The sequence below is a fragment of the Motacilla alba genome, chromosome 3, assembly GCF_015832195.1.
Source record: "Motacilla alba alba isolate MOTALB_02 chromosome 3, Motacilla_alba_V1.0_pri, whole genome shotgun sequence".
Classification (NCBI taxonomy): domain Eukaryota; kingdom Metazoa; phylum Chordata; class Aves; order Passeriformes; family Motacillidae; genus Motacilla; species Motacilla alba.
Genome location: NC_052018.1, coordinates 112,261,562 through 112,277,443, shown reverse-complemented (window position 1 = coordinate 112,277,443; position 15,882 = coordinate 112,261,562). Strand labels below are relative to the sequence as shown.

The window sequence follows — 15,882 nt, the reverse complement described above, 5'->3', positions numbered from 1 at the left end:
TGCAATGGGAAGGTCAGGAAAGAGATCTTCAGGGCAGCCAGAGAGGAGCTTCACCTGTGAAAAGAGCCATGGAAGAGTAAGGATTGAGAAAGACGCTGTGCAAGAAGCGCCAGATCAGGAGGGCAGTGGTTATCTCTCAGAAAGCCAAGGGAAGATTGTGGTTCAGGGAAGAGAGACAGAAACCCAGGGCTCAGCAACCGCTGGTTCTCACAAAGCCTGCCCTTCTGTGTGTTCAGCCCAGGAAACTGCTGAGTGGGATGTGAAGCTGCCATATGTTTCTGCAGATGCTCCAAGTGTGTGTGCTCCCCTTATGGATATATGCTTTATACCCAGTCTTGAAATTGGGTCAACGTATTCCAGAGCTCCAGGAGGAAACTCCTGAGAATTTACAGACCTGAGATGCTGGGATAACGGACAGGAATTTTACTTTCCCCTATTGAGGGTAGACAGAGGGGAGTGCAACAGGAGATCCACACCGAAGACAAGGCAGACACCTCTGCCTGGCTGTCAGATTTCATGGCAGCAAATTGGAAGAAAATTAAAAATTGGAAGTCAGATCTGGTCCTTACTCTGGGAATGCAAAGAGGCCTGAAAGGCTCCTACATAGATATTTGTCCCTGGCATAAAACCACCACAGAAACTTCTGTGTTTCACTGGTTTTGCCATGCCTTTAATAGGAATATGTCAAGTAAATATGAAGGGATGAGGTCTTATTGTTAGGATAGTCTTGAGTTGGTGTAACTTCCCTTAAGAGGAGGGTGCAGTGCTCAGCTCTGCCCACTGCAGCTCAACAGCTGCCCTCCCAAATACATCAGGCTGCAGGCTCACACCTTAAATCAACATTCCTGCAGGTGTGGGAGACAGGGGACCTTCAATTCTCAAAAGTGGTGGTTTTTCTTCCTCCAAAGCAGATTTTCCTCCAAAGCCCCAGGGAGGTTTGTATCTTGAGATACCAGTCCTCCGTCAGGCATGGAGGATGAGCTGCCACCATCATCATTGCTCTTAGCATTAATTTCCAGCATAAATAGCCCCAAACCCCTCTGGAGTGGGGGCAACGTGAGACAGACACATTGCCTCTTAATGCAAAGCTAACTGTGTTCACTCTATTACTCAGTTCCCAATTACAAGCCTTATCTCACAGGAGCTTGGGATGGCTCTATAGTTTCAGAAACATCATGGTAGAGGGGGCATTTTTTAAATACAGCATTTTCCAGAAAGACTATCTTAAAAATATAGTGCAGTTCAAATCCTCTGCTTCCTTTAGTGCTATTTTCAGGTTGTTTTGGTTTTTGTTTTTTGTTTTTTTAATTAGGTTTAGCAACATGCATGAGATGTTAGATTAAAGGGACAAGGTTTGGGTTTTCTGTGTCTGTACAGAAATAGCTGTTCCCTGGGTGGGCCAGGTGAAGCCAAGCAGAGTTATTGTCCCTTGACTTCCCCAGCCTTCTGGGTGGAGGAGGCAGGGATGGGACTGGCTGCCTGCAGGAAAGTCTGGCCAAAAGCACTGGGCCACATCCTTTGCGGAGGTAAATCAACATTGTCTGGGTGGCGCCTCTGGAACCATGACTATTTTCATCAGGATCAGGCCTTTTCCATATGGTGAGGAAGTGGTAAAGATCACAAAGGGAGGGAAATCTGTCCATGCATGGCAATAACTGCAAGAATCTATGGGTTTTTCCTACGTAGGTCTAAAGAATGAAAGTATGGCTCTTTCCCTTTAAGAAGACTTGCTGAGCCGATCAGACAGCAAGCCCAGATGCCCAGAGGAAGAGCAGTGTTGGTGTGAAGACACAGCCTCAAAAGGCAAAATGTCTGGATTTTATTTGCAGCTCTGCCACCAGTTTCCTGGATGATTGTAGCCAAGTGAAGCAGGTCCATTGTTCCAGCACCCCCTGTGCCCTCTGCACAGGCACAAGTTGTGTGTTCACTCAGGGCTTTGCACAAAAATCTAGCAAACGCAAAGCTGCAGAGTGCCACATGCTGCCCTGCTTTACCCGGGAGAAAGGGGATGAGTTAGCCATTGGATCCCTGAGAGCAGGGATTGGATCCAGGGGAGAGTGACAGAGCAAAGCCCACCTTGCCCAGTGGCCCACTGCTGGCAGATGGTGCCCAAGGAAGAAAACAAAGTCAAGGTGAGCAGAGCTGGCCTTCCAGAGTTGGGAGTGGTTTGTTTGAACTCAGCAACCCTCAAAGGATTTCTAAACCTGGGAGCATGAGTAGTCCAGGATGAGCTCTCAGGGCACTTTGGGATTTTTAGCTTCCTTGGAGCAGGGCTCATTTCTTCAGCTCTACGTCAGACCTGCCGGGTCACACAGGGCTTTTGTAGCCGCTGCAAAGAACAGCCTTCCCATGGCTGTGTCAGCTCTCACAAGGAAGTGATGCTGCCTGCCAGGGAATTGAGGCTAAATGCACTGGTGTTTCCTCATGCTTTGGAAGGGAAGAGAAGTCTGGAGAGAGTTATTGTTGTGGTGTACAGGAACTTTGCCAGTATAATGTCCTGTAATAACACCTAGTCTTCCTTCTGGTCATTAAGTTACCTATTTTTTAGTACTCTTGCTCATGACAAATAGATCTTGAGTTTAAAGATACCCTCCTTTCTCTTTCCTTTTTCCTGACTTGCTATGTATATTTGGGATGTTTTCTTCTTTTTTTTTTTGTGGCGGTGCATCCAAATATCCCCATTTAGGTGTCATCTTCCAAATCTCTCTCCAGTGAGCCATGACCAGATAACCAACACATTTGTGCTCTGTCTCCATGTCTCATTGGGAACTAAAGCACGAGGAAATATTCTGAAGGGCACTACAGATGATGAAACTGGATTTAGCATAAGGAAATATCTGTCTGCTTTCAGAGATAGTCTCGCATCTGCTTTGTCTGTGCCCCACAACGAAGCTGCACCCTGGAAGCCACAGAGCTGAGTTAGGGTGGGGGTGCCTTGTGGTGGGGCTCGCACATCCGGGCTCAGGATGGTGTGAATGTGGCCACATTCCACCTGGAGATGGCTGCTGTCCAGCTGGCTGGGAAGGGGGCTGGATGGACAGGCAGCTGTTCGCCTCGGCCAGCATGGACATGCCCAAATTCTCCTCATGTGCTACTGGAGGGTACTCAGATATTCCAGTGATGAGGGCAGTCTGAGAACCTGTTTAGACCAGAACATGGGTTTCAGTGGCAGTTTTCTGGCTGATTAATTGGGTGACTTTGTGCAAGTCTCAGCTTGCCATTGCCCTATCCAGTAAATGGGAATAGCAGCATTTGTCTCCCTTTGTAAAACACTTTGAGGTCTACGGATAATCCTCCTCCTTTTCCCACCCATCCTTATGGGACCAAGTGGAATCTTACGACACATTGAGTTTCTGTGGTCTGGCATTTGCCAAGCATCTGAGAATGACTCTTTGGCTTGAGTTTGCAACGTCTGTGACTGCCACCCACGTGACTTGTCATGGCAGCTCCTCGTTGAAACCAGGTCGCCACTCACCTGAGAGTGCTTGAGATGGGGGGAGGAGCTGAAGTGGGCACGAGGAGGATACAGACCCCGGGGCATCCTGTAGCTGCACGCATCAGCAATCCATCAATAACCCACACCACCTTGGGGTTCAAAGCTCTGCAAATACCTGAGAGTGGAAAACTCCAAACAAGAGAAGATTCCTCTTGACCACCACACTGCTCTGTTACCCTGGTGAGCAGTAAGCAGAGCTGGAGAAAGATCTTCATTGGGCATGTGGAGATGTTCTCATAACAGGATGTTCAACAGGTGGAATTCAAAGACCTTGTGCTGTTGTGCACTACTGATATTTTAGGACACAGTTACTTCTTTCCCTGATTGTCCTTGGAATCATAGAACAGAATGGGTTGGGTTGGAAGGTACCTTAAAAATCATCTGGTTCCAACACCACCCCAGCCATGAGCAGGGATGTCACCCACTAGATCAGGTTGCTCAGGACCCCATCCAACCTGGCCTTGTCCAGGAATTTCTCCTATGTTAGGATGCAAATCCATTCTTAAATCTCATCCCAAGCAGGTGCCAACAGGATGTGCTACTGAAGTTACACTGTTTCTTGCAATGGCAGGAAAGGAAAACTAAATGATTGCAAGTAAATCTTGAAGAAGGGAGGGAATAGCTAAGAAATCAGGTTGCTGATACACAGAGATCTTTCCAAAGAACACTGCAAGGCTGGAGAAGCCTTGAAGAGCCAGGAAACCAGCAGAGATCAGTATCAGGTGGCAATGAGCTTACAGGAGAGAGGCTTGATCCAATCTCACAAGAGGAAGGGAAATGAGGCAGATGTATCCAGACATCGTCTGGCTGAAACTTGAAGCTGAACATTTTTTATTTTTTGAGGTGGTGGGGAACAGGAGCAGTAGCTTCCTGCAGAGTAACACCCCAAGGTTCCTGTAGTCCCTGAGTGGCTAGGGGCAAGTGTTTGAAAAAAATCAGCTGTAGTTGTAAGAGGGGTGAGCTGGAGGTGTGTGGAGGCCTGCGCCATGTACAGGAGCAGATATGGGGATCCTCCTGAGTCCTGCAGTTCAGGATCCAGTGATTTGGATTTCTTCTGCCACAGCAGCATTAAAGCCAACTTCATCTTCTCATCTCATCAAGCGCTGAGCCCCACCAGTGGGGGTAAAGCTTTTGAGAGGGAATTGTGCTTCAAGGTTCAACTCCAAACACCATCAGTTACCTGGGCCAGCTTGAGCTGCCTCTTCCCTTGTCCTTTGCCTCCACTGTGTCATTACAGGATGACAGCATCGGAATTACCTGGTGCTCTCATCTTAAATCAGAAAGAAACCCAAACAAACAAGTAACATCCCAAGAGCCTGTGAGGGAGTGCACATGAAAGGCTGCAATTTCCCAGAGCAGCACCCAGGGTCTGCTCCCTGGACCAGGGCTGTGAGGGACTCAGCACCTGGCTGGGCTGGCCCAATGGCTCTGTGTTTCATGAGTCCTATCAGGATCATCTGTCCATACACAAGCTGTGCTTTACTTATAAAGTAAATCGCATTACATGGGCTATAATGTACAATTTCAAAGCAGACCCACCTTAAAAACATTTTGTTTAATAAAATAACTTAATTAGAAGAGAGCTTCTGGCTGATGTGGTTGAGGCTGTGATAATTTTTCCTTCTCAAATCATTTTCTCTGTTTATTATACTTAATTATAGTGTAATTATGTATCCATCCTCTAGGCAAATTATGCAATCAGAAAATGTGAGTGGTTCATTTGCCACTGCTGTTGGGACCAGTGTTTACATCCCTAGTACAAAATATGAGCATAATTCCTATTATTTATAATATTACATATATACATATATATAAAAGAAGTTTCACACAGGATGAAGAATTGGTGTAAATATTTTATTGGCACTCATTTTTGCATCATCCACTCAGTTCGTTTGTGGCCTACTAATAATGGAGACACCCAAAGCTCAGGTAAGTAAAATCTTTACCATGAATTTTCTCAGACACAAGTGCATGGCTGAGGAATGTGGAAGTTGCACAGCTGAGCTTTAATTTTGGTAGGAGGGCTATTATTACTTTTAAGAGCTGTTTTTGCATTTCACTTCCTAATGTTCCAGGATTTAGCACAAGAGAGAAAGGAACCCCACAATAACCAGTTGTGGAGTGTGGAGTTGTGTTCACATCATGGGTTCAGACTAACCTATTTTTAGCCATGTGCTTCATGAACTTTCTAACCATGGCAGCCCTGACTTTAGCAGCCTGAGTTGTTTGTTCTTCCTCTTGTTTCCTGTGATGGGAGTTGACAGATCACGTTTGAACATACCCAAACGTGAAGCCAAGTGTCCAAATCTTGAAAACCCTCCTGAGATGGATGTTTTCTCCTTCTTTGGCCAGCTCTCAGAGTTAATACAAACTGAATTCCCACTTGGCAATTTCAGCTTCTCTCTCTGTGCTTATTTTGCAGGATGAAGCCACTCTCACCAGCAGAGCAGATGGGGGAGGTGACACATCTACTGCTGGAGCCCAGCCCCCCACGTCTGTTACAGCTGGCAGAGGTGAGACGTCCACCTCACCATCCCCCCCAGAGAAGGAAAAAGGTGATTCCTGACCATCCTCACCAGCTCTGCAGCTGCCCCATGGCCTCAAACAGCCTTTCCCTCTCCCCCAAAACACAACCGCTGCCCCATTCCTCCCTCTCCCGGAGAGAAGAACTGTCAGTTGTGGTCTCTGAGGGAAAGGCACTGCCCCAGCCAGCCTGGAATAAAGCTACAGAGTAGAGAATCAAAGCCCAGATCCAGGCAGATACTTTGTGGTAACCTAAGATGCCATGAACATCTGGGGAGATTTTTCAAAGGAGCCAGTGAACACTCCTGGGTAGGGGCTGTTGCTCCATCCTGACCTGCTGGGGAGCTGCATTACACCCACACAGGGGGGCCAAACCAGCCCAAACAGGGTGCAAATAGCCACTGCCCCCAGTGCTGCCTGTGGCAGCAGATGGGACACAGCCCGTGGGATGGCACATGCCAGGAGCCCCGAGCCTGGAGCAGCAGCAGCTCCGTGGAGAGCTGAGGACCACGGGACCAGGCACTGACTCAGTCCATGGCAAGGAGGCATCTCCCAGCGCAGGACGAGATGGAGCAGCAGCTACGTAGGGTGGTTTTGTTTTTTCCTGATGTTATCCCCATTTTCCCAGGTCCCAGGTTCAGACAGCCGTCTGCCATGTGCCTTGGCCAGACACCGAGACGCTAACCATGAGCTGGCACTGCTGCCATGAGCAGAGGGACAGTGCCGTGGAGTGCCTGGGCTGTGCCAGCCTCTTCCCACAGGGATTTTGCATGGGCTGGAGTAGGCTGAGACTGGGCAAAGGGTGCTCTGGCTCTGGCCCCCTGCCAGAGGCGGATTTGTCCATTATAGTCTCACTTGCTTTGGGGTGTGGCCTGAAAGGGAGTGTTGGAATATTTGTAGGGGGTTTTCCACATTTTGTTATGAAACCCTTGGGTTTTCCATGCCTTGAATTTGGGAGCACATACCTTAGCAAGCAATTTTACAGGTGCTTGGCTCCAAGGTGATGCTTCCCACCTGTTGGTTTGTAAATGCTCTGGAATGAATGGTGTATTTAACTATTTCTGAGCAGTGGGGAAGCTGTGGTGCAGTTTACCTGAGGTCAGGCTGAACTCTGAAGGCAGGGCTTGGAGCAGGAGTCAGACTGCCAAGTCCCCAGCTGCCAGGCACACGTGTGGCTCCTCCGTCCTTTCCTGGTTTTGTTTCCCCTTGTATTCCTAGGGGGAAAATGAAAGAGGGGGAAATTACATGCAGATTATAAACTCCAGCATCTGTGCTAGGGGAATCTGCAACCAAATGCAAGTGGTGGGTGAATTTCATCCAGTATTGGCCACTGATTCTTAAAGAACTTCTGCTCTCAGAGGGAACTGAAACCAGCCAGGAGCTGAGACCCCAGAGCTGTGAGTGAGGACAAGGGCCATCCTTCCTAACTGAGGAACACTTAGGAACTTTGATCAGTTGAATGTCAGTTATTGGGAAGCCATAAGGGAAGCCTGGCCTATTTTTATACCTTGGAGCTCCTCTGGAAGCCTCAGCCCCAGAAATGTGTTCCAGCACATGCTGAGCCTCACAATGTCCAGGGGAGCATTGCACCCATATCTGAGCTGTCGTGAGCTAAAGCCAGCAGAAGTAGCTTTCCATTCACACCTTCCGCTTTCATGTCAGCATGCCATAATGACATGAGGCAGCAGATGGATGCAGACCAGCAAGAATATTTGGACATATTAGGCAATGGGGATCGGTCCATTCAGCTCACACATCTCCAGCTGAGAGATCACAAGGCTGCAAAGGACCAAACCGAAAGCTTCTCATGAATAGAAACAAAATGGGCTTTGCCCAGGTTTATTGAACATTTTATTTAAACTGCCAGCTCCTGTCCCAGTCTGCATAACCCCACACCCTGCTCTTTAAATTGCTAACAGAATGACCCCATTTTCATTGGGTTCAGAGTCTTTCTCAGAGTTTCCACCTTTCCCCTCTGGGGAAGGCTGAACAGCAGACATCCAGCTTAAATCCTGTGTCAACAGATAAAGGTAAAACACACTCTTCAGTCAGCTATGGGATGTGTTTCCCAAAAGCTCTGGTATCTCTGGTCCTCTCTACTTTGTGAAACTATTACTTTGCCTGATGGAAGGGAACAATGCCCGACCATCTGGTAGCAGCACCACCATCATTTAGGTTGCTTCACTCAGTCTCCCATCAGCAACAGGAACAGAACTTCCTTTGTTTCCCTTGATCTCTCAGCCCTGTGCTAGAAAGACAAAGGCAGAAGGAGCCTTGTGGGGGTGAACTGTACCCTGAACTGCGTTTTTGAGTTTTCAGGGACATCTCTGATTGTGAGTGAGATTCCTTCACAGTTAGGACATTTCCCAATTCTGTGTGAGCACAGGGATGAAGAACTCGGTAACCCCAGCTGGGAGAAGACACTAGCTGTCATCCTGTGTGCAAATGCCACTTTCACCTCCAGCAAAGCTGGGGGACCGGGATCACATCACCTGGGCATCGTGCCTGGGGAATCACCACTGAGGTCGATGTCACCAAACAGCACCACACACACACACAAATCCAACAGATTGTGAGGGAGATGCTGAGCTCACTCATGTCCAGCATGGAGAGACCTCCACCAGGGACCAAGCCACTTCTTCATCCCCATTGCTGGTTCTCTTAGAAATCTGAACCAGGGAAACTACTATTTGCTGCCATTCCTCTGCACCGAGAGGAACATCCAGACCTGTACTCCTGTTTATCCTCTCTTGGTGAGCGTAGTCAGACAGTGAAGGCTGGATGCTAGAGTTTATGGCTTAAATCAGAGGGATTATTCATGAGCTGAGAGATAACCATGTGCTTTTGTGCTTGGCTGGAGCGGCGTCTCAAGCTGACAGCTGGGAGTCAAAAGCTCTGAGTCACCGGGTCCCTCCTCTCTCTCCTTCCTGTGGGACCAGTCTGCCCGTGTCTGCTTCCCTGCCTGCCGCATAAGGAGGATGGCAATCGCTTTTATCTGATGGCTGCTTTCAAATGGCCCTAAAGGCCTCTTCTGGCCTGATGAAAATTCAGCAGAAGCTGGACTAGCGTGGAAAGATGGGAGGGCATTTAACTAATAAAAGCGCTGGGGCTCAGGAAAGCAATTACATCCTTTCTTCCTCCTGACATTCCCACACAGGCTACTGGGATTGCTGCAAAATCTTCTACAGGCAGAGAGGAGTGGGAGGCCATGGAAAGGGTGAGACAAGGCCCTCGGAGCTTGGGGGAGGCTCTGTGGCGTGGTGGTTGGGGTGACCAGCACAGCAGGTTCCCAGCACTAGTTACACCTTAAAAGAGGCTCCTTTCAATTAAAAACTTGATCCTTCAAGCCTCTGCTTCACCTGTGTACTTTGTAAAACAAAGGCACAAAAACTAGAGACAAAGAAAGGTACATGAGCCAAGTGCATGTGTTTTATGCCCCAAGTTACAGTAAGTCCCTAGAGGGATTTTCACACTTATCATGTACCTCTCTAAATAAAAGATGATTTTACGTATGGACCCCATCCCTTGCCCTGCTGTTCCTGTGCAGGGTTGGTCAGTACTGCAGGGGGTCTCTCTCCCTGTGGACCCACTCAGTGCTGAGCTTTAGGAGAGATGAGCAGTGTGAGCTGCCCAGGGTGCTAAGGGCTGAGTGGATCGAGGGCTGACGGTGCCTTTTCCTGCTCCAGTTGTCTCCTTGCCACCATTCCTGGGAGGAGAAGCTGTTCCTGCAGCCCTGCTTCGGTGCACCCCTGTTTTTGGGGGAAGCTGCCTTTGGCACACGCCTGTACGATGGGCTGTTCTGCACCTCCCTGTTGGTTAGCAAGTCAAATAGGAGAGTGTGAGAAACCCTGCGTAGCTACAGCTGCTGTGCCCAGGAGAGAGTGCAGGCAGAGGAACTGTGGGCATCCTTCCAGCTGCCCCAGCATCAGTAAATACAATTGCTCTCACTTTCCATTGATAGACATCAAAAAGCAATTAAGAATCAAGCTCTTCAAATTGATAGGTCTCCTGAATTTGAAACATTTTTCATTATTTGGCTGGTATCACTGCCTAGATTAGATTATTTTTTTAAAGGGAAGATTAAAATAAACAGTGTTTATGGTTTAATTATTTGAATGACTAAGAAGCTACAGCTTTATTTTTACTTCACAGAGGACCAGGAGATGTTTTTAATGATACGTTTTACTCACATCAGACCTTTCATCCAAGAATCTCACACTGCTTTTCAAATAATTAATTAATCCTCGTACCTCTCCATGAGACAGTTATTATCTCTGATGTTACTGATGGGTAAGCAAAGGCACAAAGACGTCAAGGCACAAACTGTTTTCCAAATATTAATTAACTAATTCTCTCAGCACTCTGTGAGACTGTTACTATCTCTGCCACTACCAGTGGGTAAACTCAGGCACAAATCTGCGAGTAACTCACCCGAGGCCGTGCAGGTGAGTCAGGAGCAGGACTGAGAATAGCAATGAGCGGTCTGTGAGCTCACTGTTTCCAGCAAGTCCTACCCCGTATTCCTGACAATGGGCAGCACATTCCCTGGTGTGAAGCACAGCTGAAACCAGCTGCTTTATGAAAATATCTCCTCTGGTCTGTCTCCATCCATTGGAGATCATGTTTGCCCACATCAATCTGCAGTTTCTTTTGAACTTGTTATGGCTGGTGGAAGCTGGAGTAAGCGTGAGGAGCAATGTTTGGTTTAAAGGCCCTGGGGAGCTCTGAGATGCTCTGAGATGGTGGCGGGGCTGTCCAGCAGCACACAGTGCTTCTAGAGCTCATCGCTGTGCCAGCCGGTGTGCCATCCTCGGGCCAGCACAGCCTCGGGCTCAGCCAGGCACAGGGGGCCACGTGCAGGGCCCCGGGTGTAATAAGCTGAGCTGCTGAGCCTGTGTGTGTCCTGCCCCACATCCTCCTTTGGCACACGGCAGCAGGGATCTGTAAGGGTCTGTGAAAGGGAATGTGGAGGAGCTCAGCAGCCAAACCCACCTTGTCCCTTGCACAGTCCATCAGCTCAGGCTTGGTGTGTGTTTATCCCAAGGAGCAAGAGCTTTCTGTCCTCGCCAGGAGGGAGAGGAGAAGGCAGGAAGCTGGAGGCACTCTCTGCCCCCAGGAAGGGTCCAGCTGTGGGATTCTCTGCACAGGCACCTGAACCCTCACCACAAGCACATCCCAGCTGAGCTATTTCAAACATGGGCTTGGCCCCATCAAATGCCGTCTCATTTCCACATGAAAGGGCTGGAGAAATATGAAGCCAGCTCATCTGTATTGATAAAAATTTGGCATTACTTTCCCCCAGTTATCTAAGCTTTCTGTGTACATTAATCACAATGTAAAAACCTGGAAGATGGGGTGCATCCCAGCTGTCTTTCTGGGGGTGGGGTTTTTGGGGTTTTTTTTTGGTTGGTTGTCCCTTTTTTTCCCCTGAACTCCCTTTGTCCAGTGGCACTCTGCTGGAGCCGGATTGCTCTCTCCCCTCTGCAGTCTGGATGCCTCACTCTTTGTGCTGCAGCTCTGATGCAAGCGCTCGGGTGCCGAGTTTGCCAAAGCTGGCACGAGCACCCCGTGCCCGTCTAGACACAGCCTAACTGTGGCACTAATGCCAGGCTTCCACAGGCTGAGCTCGGCGTTCGTCAGAGCTCTGCCCACGGTCAGCACTTTGATCTTTATCCTTGAGAACCACAGCCATTGACAAAGGTAAAATGAATTTCTGACTTTGAAAGACTTTGATGGCATTCCCCTGGTTTGGTTTGCATTTTGGTTTGGTTTTTTTTCTCTTCTCCTTTGCTCTCCCAGCTGAACTTCATCATAAAGCTTCTGATTACAGCTGCAGCTCCAGGACCAGAGAGAGGTCATGCTGTCTTGCTTTCTGCTGGTTTAAAGTCTGAAAGGGAAGCCCTGGGACACTTCTGAGACAGTCTGCCAGTGAGTGAAATGTAAACCCTAATGGGAATCGGAGATAGAGGCCCCTCAGGATCTGGTCTTGTACCTTCTTTAGAAAAACAAACCAAAACAAAACAGTCCTGAATGAGGCCAAGTGTCAAGAGCTGGAGAGAATGAGAAGTATTTGGTGTTAGATTTCTAGCTGAAAATCTGCAGCCTGCCAAGCATTGGTGTTTGCCTCCATGTATCACAGGCTGAGGCAAGGGCCTTCTGTCAGACGTTGTACAGAGGTGCTGTAAGAATGCCCTGCCTGGAGGAGCTCCTCATGACATAAACATGGTGAGCAAATCCAGTGTTGCTGCTCCATCTTCTCAGTGGGAAGGGTCACACAGGGCACCTGAATTCACTGAAGGGCTCCAGGTGCCTTCATGGCAGTGATCCCATCAAGGTTGTCAAAGAAGACAAAGATGGCATCTGTGCTGGCAAGCTGTTGCCTCCAAACGTGGTGGCTGTGCTGTCACACACAGCTGGACAGTGGTGCCTCGAGTGTGCAACCATTTCTGACACTTTTCCCTGCTCTGAGTGGCAGGGTTTGGCTCTCTGAGGGGAGGTGCTGCACATCCCTGAGCAGCTCTCTCTGCTAGAGAAAAAGTCAGCAGCTTTGAGCCAGGCTTTTCTCTTTGTAAGGTTATGAAAGCCAATTGTGAGATGTCTTACCCCTTTGAATTTACTGGAGGAAGCACTTTCTCTGAGGGACCTTCAGTGAGGTACTTCCACCAACCTGCATGAATTTCAGTGGAAGCAAAGGTAGGGGGTCCTTCCCCTGGGCCTGGAATGAGAGCGGGGATTGAAAGAACTGGAGGTTAATACCATGGACAGTGCAAAAAACGGAGGCTTTAATTAAGGGAGATGGACAGAGTTTATTTGCATAGCTGTAAAAATCTTCCAGGGATTGGGAGTGAAACCCAGGTTTGCTGAGGTCAATGGGATTTTTGCCACAGATAGCCAGGCTGGCCCAGCTCTCTCCCTAAACACCTGCATGGAAAAGCCCAGAGATCTTAAGGGATGGCAGCGACTGGAAGCACCTACAGGGATGGCCAATCCTAAAAGCAGAACATCCCAGAGCAGATTTTGGGAGTGCAGCTCCTGGTGAGGAGAGCCCATTTGCCCAAATGCACTTTGTTACACAAACAAGTGAAAACCAGCTCTGCCTTCAAGGTGACTGGCTCCCAGCTGGAGCTGGCTGAAAACTCTCCTCCTGTCATACATAAATATCTCATATATACATAGTTGGCAAGGAAAAATCTTATCTAGGTGGTATGTCTGTTTGAGATAGAAGCATGTTTACATTTTATGTGCATAAACTCACATAAATATTAGCAATATTTAGATATTCCTAATATCTAATATCTTTTCTTTTCCTGAGCACTTCACCAGTTGATTCACAGATGCTAAATGTTGAGACAATATATTAAATAGAAATGTCGACAGTTTCCCACGGAGAGTTTTCTGCAGCCTTGAAGAAGCTCTACTCAACATTTGTTTTGAGATTCAGAAGAATTTGGTTAACATTTTGCTGTTGCCCATTGCTGAGTACTCTGAGTTGAGCTGGGACCGGAGGAGCACTGGATGAGTAAAGCTCTTCTCTTATTTACAGCCTTGTCGAAACAATGAAGTAGCAAGAATCTCCTTGGAGAGCAATGGATCACAGCACTTGTCAAGATCATTTCCAAATCAAAGATGACTTCCAAGGAGCAGCAAGGGTATAATTTTGGAGGCAATCAAGCCAATGGCAAAAATCCCAATTTCTGCACAGCGTTCTTAATGGAGCCTCTTAAATTTTGGAGCTTCATGTATTATATATTATATACTATAGATTATATTGTGGCTAAAAGGTCCTGCCCAAATTCAGCATCTGTGAGCCTTACAGATGTATGACCCCAAAAAGCAGTGATGAAAAAGGTCAGCCTAGTTTAAAAACAAATACCACGTTTATAATGAGGCCAAAGGGAGAATGAAGAATTCAGTACTTAATACTGACACCTGCCACTTGCAAAATATCTCCACCACTAGAAACAAATATCTGGGAGAGTTTGGAAAAGTTTGGTCACTCATTTGTTCCTCCTTTGTTTCCATTTCAGTCACTGGTCCATCTGTCCAATGGCAGCACTGACATTGCTAAATGTCACGAAGTGAAGCTGCCGGAGTTGCTCCATGTGCTGCTCCCAGGTGAGAAGGCAACAGGAACAGCTATAATTCTTACCAAAACAAAACAAGGCAAAAGAATATTTGCTAATGTTTTTGGATATAGTTGTTAGGTCCCAGGCACAGAAATTAGTCAGAGTACCCATAAATATCACTGTCACTGAAACTCTGATTTCCAAGTCCTTTGCTCCCAATGCTGGCCAGCTTTGAAAACCCAGCTGAGCTCTGGCTGCTGCGCTGGGAAAACCAATCCCAAGAACTGGGATTTGCCCAGTTCTTGGTCCCCACCAGGCCATTTCACGAGGGGGAGCACAAGGCACACCCATGTGGTGCATCTCCCGGTAGGAAAATGCCCCCATTGTAAATCCTGCAGATAGGTGACCCCTCAAGCTCCATTCCCGATGTCACGGCTTCCAGTGGCACCATTTGGAAGGGATCAGCCCCAGGGTGACAGAGCAGATGTGGAGCCCAGCAAAACACCCAGGCCAAGTATCACAAGTGCTCAGGTCAGTTTTCTCTCTTCTCTGCACGTCTCTGCTGGGAACCAGAGTCCTGGTCCTAATCAATATGGCAGTTCTGACTGTCATTTAAGAAAATTCAGTTTCCCAGAGAAACCTCAAACAAAAGAACCAACCCAAGATATTTATCACTTCACACTACGTTAATGCAAACAAAACCATTGCACGCTGCAATAAATCCATTACGGAGTCTTACCAGAACAAACTGATATTCCCAAGGGGCCAATTTCAAGCTGGAAGGGTTTGGGTTGGTTTTTGCTATTAATATTCTTTCATAATGAAGAAGGCATTTTTCAATTGAATGAAAAACTTTGCCTCCAAAAATGTCCTGTTTCATTGAAAGATTTAGAGGTTTCAACAAGAAAAAACGAAGACCAGCAATTCAATGATTGCCCGAGTGAGAGATTTCTTCAGAGTTCCCCCTCTCCCCATCACCTCAAAAAAGCCAAAAAGTAAAATATTAACTGAAAGAACCAAAGCCATCCATGTCATCAACATTTTTCATGGGGGAGGGCCACAGTCCCTGCCTACCTCCATCATTTACTTTGCAATAATGATATGTTTATGCGTTAACCCCAAAATTAGCTTGGCTGAGCCAGGAATGCCCCCAACGAGTCTCTGAGGGACATATTTGTACCTGCACAGCAGGACTGGGTGCAGTGGCACACAGGCAGGGCCAGCCCAAGAGAGAGAGTCCCTTGGATTTGCAGAAGCAGAGCGCAGCAGAGCCTGGCTGAATGGCACCATTGAAGCCTGAAAGGAGAGCCCAAGTGCCAGCCAGCACAAGGAGATAAGGAGCACCCTGGAGAGGGGCACAAAGGTGGCACTGATGAGCAGTGCTTGGCTTTGCTCCCACAGGGGTCACAGCTGGGTCCTCTATTAAATTTTGCTCAACACAGCAGTATTGAGAATTATACCAAGTTACTCACTAGTATCTGACAGTCCTGGCATCAGCAAAGACAGTCAAAGGCTCTGTTATCTTTTTTTATAAGCTGGAGAATTTGGCTCTGAGGAGACGAAGGTCCGGGAGAGCATGTGGGGAGTATCACTCAAGTAAGCAAAGAGGTACCTTTGTCTCTCCGAAGTTTGGTTCATCCTGAGTTTAGCTACAAGAGCTTCCATCTGGAAATACCAGTGACTGGTAAAAATGTGTCTATTCTGATTTTTTTTTTAATTATCTACTATACTAGAAGAGAAACTATTTCAATTTCATTACCAGTATCCTTTTGGAGCTGGGGTTCCTGAGTGCACACA

General features: G+C 47.7%; 1 protein-coding gene across 3 annotated transcripts in view; it reads right to left on the bottom strand.

Moving 5' to 3' along the window:
- Nucleotides 1–5,342: 5,342 nt before the first annotated feature.
- The window catches only part of BMP2 (bone morphogenetic protein 2), a 67,446-nt gene continuing 56,906 nt past the window's right edge, over nt 5,343–15,882 (bottom strand). Inside the window, exons 4-5 of one of the 3 annotated variants that reach the window (XR_005256392.1) lie at nt 12,623–12,734; nt 5,343–7,233 (exon numbers count right to left, since the gene is read on the bottom strand). The gene's annotated coding sequence lies outside the window, so the exon portion shown is untranslated. Of the gene's footprint in view, nt 7,234–12,622; nt 12,735–15,882 lie in introns of those variants that run through there. The other 2 variants (XR_005256393.1, XR_005256394.1) reach the window with 2 other exon arrangements.